The sequence below is a fragment of the Benincasa hispida genome, chromosome 12, assembly GCF_009727055.1.
Source record: "Benincasa hispida cultivar B227 chromosome 12, ASM972705v1, whole genome shotgun sequence".
NCBI lineage: Eukaryota > Viridiplantae > Streptophyta > Magnoliopsida > Cucurbitales > Cucurbitaceae > Benincasa > Benincasa hispida.
Genome location: NC_052360.1, coordinates 69979508 through 69984569, shown reverse-complemented (window position 1 = coordinate 69984569; position 5062 = coordinate 69979508).

Here is a 5062-nt window from a genome sequence, read left to right as displayed (position 1 = left end):
GGTTACTGAGCATCACCTCAAAGCATCCTGGGAGTGTCTTCCTAAAGGATGGCAGTTTTGCGCGTTTCTTTATTTGATCTCCTGTAGGAAGATAAGGTAACTTAGTCTCTTGTCCTAACGGTAAGCACATTAGAGTGGGACTCTGGTACCAAAAACGAGGGGTTACACTTACGCGGAATAGTTAAAGGTTAACGATTCTGGACCAAAAAATGGTGGCTGTTAGGTTCAGTTCCAAGAGTTGGTTCTTTCTAATGGTTGGGAATGTCTCATCCCAACAAAGGTGCAACTGATCAACCCAGCGGTGGCATTTGTCCTGACTCACTGGGGCATCATTGCAAAATAGAAGTCTATAACTTAGGGTACTTGAAACTGTTTTGCAAAACTGATTGTTTTAAAAGTGGTTTAAGCAAAATCTAATAAAGTTTTGTTCGTATTTTAGCAACTTTTTCAAATGGCAACAGCCACTTTATCGTTGTTAAGCATCGAAAAACTAACTGGCGATAATTTTTCAACATGGAAACACATGATCACGATGATTCTAATCATCGAGGATCTCATGTTCGCTCTCACGGAGGCTTGTCCTCCTATTACAGCTCCAAATGCCGCTCAAAATGTTCGAAGGCATATGAGCAATGGACAAGGGCGATTGAGAAGCCTCGAGCCTACATCTTGGTAAGTCTTTCTGAAGTCTTGGCCAAGAAACATGAGCCTATGGTCTCAGCGTGTGAGATCATGGAGTCCCTATGAGGGATGTTTGGACAACTGTCTGAACAGCTTGTGCATGAGGCTCTTAAATACATATTCAACTCCAAAATGCAAGAAGGCACCTCTATTCGTGAACATGTACTAAACATGATGGTCCACTTCAATATGGCGGAGTTGAATGGGTCTACCATCGATGAGGGCAGCTAGGTTAGCATAATTCTGCATTCTTTGTCGGAGAGGTTCCTGCACTTTGTTAGCAATGTGATTCTTAACAAAGTGAAGTATAACCTTAGAACTCTCCTCAACGTGTTGCAGACATACCAATCTTTATTGAAACGTAAGGAAAGGCAGAAGGGTGAGGTAAATGTTGCTTCATCATCCAGGACGTTCTATAGAGGTTCGACCTCAGGAACGAAGTCTACACCTTCCTCTTCTAACTCTGCAAAAGGGAAGAAGAAAAAGGGTGGTAAGGGAAAAGGGAAGGCACCTGCTAACCCACCGCCTGTCACCCCAAAGAGGCATCCACAAGTTGCTAAGGGAAAGTGTTTCCATTACAACCAAGATGGACACTGGAAGAGGAACTGTCCTCGGTATTGAAAAGAGAAGAAGGTAGCCAAGGTTAAGGCTAAGGCCGATAAAGGTAAATATGATTTACTTGTGCTTGAAACTTATTTAGTGGAGAATGATGATTCTGCCTGGATTATTGATTCAAGCACCACTAACAATCTTTGTTCTTCTATTCAGAGGATTAGATCTTAGCGACAACTGGAGGCTGGTGAGATGATGATACGAGTATACACCGGGCATGTCGTCTTAGCTGTGGCAGTGGAAGGACTGATAACGGGCAGAAATGCACGTTATCATAGTGCTAAGTTCTTAAACAATGTTGGGTTGCGTTGATAAAATAAGTTAGATTTTGTCCAAAAAGCATCAAATTCATAATATTGCGGTCACGTGCGTTCATCGCAGAGAAACAGTTGATTTTTGTGTTTTTATGCAGAATATGCGTTGACGCAAGGCGAAAAGAGCGATCATAAGAAATCATTGGTCGAGCATAACATTACTGCAAGGCTTTACGGTGATTGTGTTAACAAATATCCACTCACGAAGGATTTCCGCATAGAGTCGGCACAACTTGGTGGGCGCATCTGGGTGAAAGGCATAATTAATCATGATGGGACAGAAAGCTGATGACGATCGAATCTGAATTAAGTTGACAGCCGCTAATGATAACAAGTACATTCAACTTTTCGGTGACAAATATTCGGCACATCAGTTAGGAAATTAAAGCCATCTCATCTTTGCAATCATAAAAGAAAAGCTGCCTTTCACCCCAGAAGCTCTATAAATACCAAAAGCATCCTTCAGAAAAAGGGTTCACCAATTCGAAAGTTCCGACTTCACAAGTTCTATTCATAGTTTAGCCTTGTTCTTAGATTTTCTTTCATTTTAAGGCGGACGCGAGAGAAGGAGGTTGTGCCGACAGATCGTTCCGGTAAGCTTGGGAAAGCGCCGGAAGCTTCAAGATTAGAGAGAGGGCCAACTTCTGCAGAAGCAGGAATATCTTTTACCGGATAAGTTGCAGTGTAAAAGGCCCTTGGGGCAGCAAGGGATTACTACCAGGCTCTCTACCTTTAACTTCTATTGTTATTTTGTATTCAAACTCATTTATAAAAATGGAATTTACTTCTCTATATCTGTTCACTCTCTATTATTTACGCATGAGTAGCTAAATCTGTTGAATGGGTTGAGAAGCACTTAGCTAGCTTAATTGGGGATCTTCATTCCATGCGATTATCTTGTATTATGTATGCTTCATTCGTCCATTGGAGATACTCGGGAGGGTAGTCTAAGGATAGGATCTAGGCTTGGGAAGGTCAGATTAGAATCTAGGCTCGAGAGAGCCAGATTAGAATGCATAATCAAAAGATAGAAGCTTAAGAATAAGCACTGTTTACTATTAACGTATCACATGCATCCTAGAGATAGGATATGATTGTGTGCGATCACCTTACCTTTATGCATCTTGCATCATCACATAGGTAGAGACTTAGGAATAAGCTCTATGGACACTCTTGCATTCAATACTGCGTCCTAGACTTAGGAGCATCACATTTACATTGGAAAATGACTTGCTGTGCATGGTTGTAGCATGATTGTATAATCTGACGCATTCCCAAGTAACACTAGCTAAAGACCTTCTCAACCCATTCATCTGCGTACTCAATGCATCTATCCCACAATCATACTTTTCTCAAAATCCACCGCATTTGTTTATTTTTCATTACCGCAATCAACCAACAAACCAACAATTAATTGAGTTACCGGTTACCTCAAAGTTTTCTAAAAATTACTACCGCAACCTATTTTCACAAGTCCCTAAGTTTGACCCTAGACTTACCAGGAACTCAATGGGGTTTACACTTGGATTCCACTGAGAAAACTTGAGTGCTCAATGCATTTTCATCATCGCATTTCCTCCATAATTCCACATCATAAAATAACGCATCAAGGACTCCAGTTAGCTTTACAGAATAGGTTTCTTATTTTAAAAGATGTATATATTGTTACTGAACTAAAAAGGAATCTTATTTCTGTAAAGTGTTTATTGCAATGTAAATACACTATTTCTTTTGATTTGAATAAAGCGTTTATTCATAAAGATGGTGTTTTTATTTGCACAGCAAATCTAGAATCGAATTTATATGTGCTAAGGCCGTTAGCCATTAATTCCCTCCATAATACTGAAATGTTCAGAACTGCTATAACTCAATCAAAACGTCGACAAATTTCTCCAAAATAAAATGCCTAACTTTGGCATCTACGTTCAGGGCACATCAATATCAATAGGATTGAGAGATTGGTGAAGAATGGACTTCTAACTTAGAAGAAAATTCTTTGCCAGTGTGTGAATCTTGCCTTGAGGGTAAGATGACTAAACGACCTTTTACTGGAAAAGGTTCTAGAGCCAAGGAGCCTCTCGAGTTAGTACATTCTGACCTTTGTGGTCCTATGAATGTGCGAGTCCGAGATGGCTATGAGTATTTTATCAGTTTTACTAGTGACTACTCCAGGTACGGGTATGTTTATCTTATGCAACGGAAGTCTGAATCCTTTGAAAAGTTCAAAGAGTTCAAGGCTGAAGTTGAAAATGCATTGGATAGACGAATTAAAACACTTCGATCAGATCGAGGTGGAGAGTTTTTAGACTCCGTATTCCAGAACTATTTGATAGAACATGGAATCGTTTTCCAACTCTCAGCGTCGAATACACCTCAGTAGAATGGTGTAGCGGAGAGAAGCAATAAAACATTGTTAGACATGGTTCGCTCGATGATGAGTTACGCTTCTTTGTCGGACTCGTTTTGGGGTTTCGCAGTGGAGACTACGGTATACATACTCTACTGTGTTCCCTCCAAGAGTGTTGCAAGAACACCTCTGGAGATGTGGAATGGGCGTAAAGCTAGTTTACGTCACTTCCGCATTTGAGGTTTCCCTGCATATGTGCTTGAGGCTAATCCCAAGAAGTTGGAACCACGGTCGAAATTGTGCCTCTTTGTAGGCTACCCCAAAGGTACACGAGGGAGTTATTTTTATGATCAAAGGAAAATAGGGCATTTATTTCAACAAACGCTACTTTCTTGGAGAAGGATCATATAAGGGAGCACAGTTCACGAAGTAAAGTCGTGTTACGTGAACTTTACAATGAAACTACTAAAACTTCAACAAGAATTGTTGAAAAGCCTGCTACATCAACAAGAGTTGTTAATGGGAGTTCATCCAGCAGTTCAGTTTCACCTCAAGAGTTTAGGGAACCTCGACGTAGTGGAAGGGTTGCGAACCCGCCCGTTCACTATCTGGGTTTCACGAAAATCCTTGCTATGGTAGCAGATGGCGAGGTTGAGGATCCATTGTCTTATAAGAAGGCAATGGAGGATGTTGATCGGGATGAATGGGTCAACGCCATGGATCTCGAGATGGAGTCGATGTATTTCAAGTCAGTATGGGATCTTGTAGATCAACCTGATGGGGTTCGCCCTATAGGTTATAAATGGATCTACAAGCGCAAACGAGGTGCTAATGGGAAGGTATAGACCTTCAAGGCTCGACTTGTGGCAAAGGGTTATACCCAGGTAGAGGGAGTCGACTATGAGGAGATTTTCTTGACTGTTGCCATATTAAAGTCGATCTGCATCCTTCTCTTTATTGCAGCTTATTATAATTATGAGACTGGCAAATGGACGTCAAGACGGCCTTTCTGAATGGCAATCTTGAGGAGACCATTTATATGGTGCAGCCTGAGGGATTCATAGCCCAAGGTCAAGAGCAAAAGGTTTGCAAACTGAATTGGTCCATT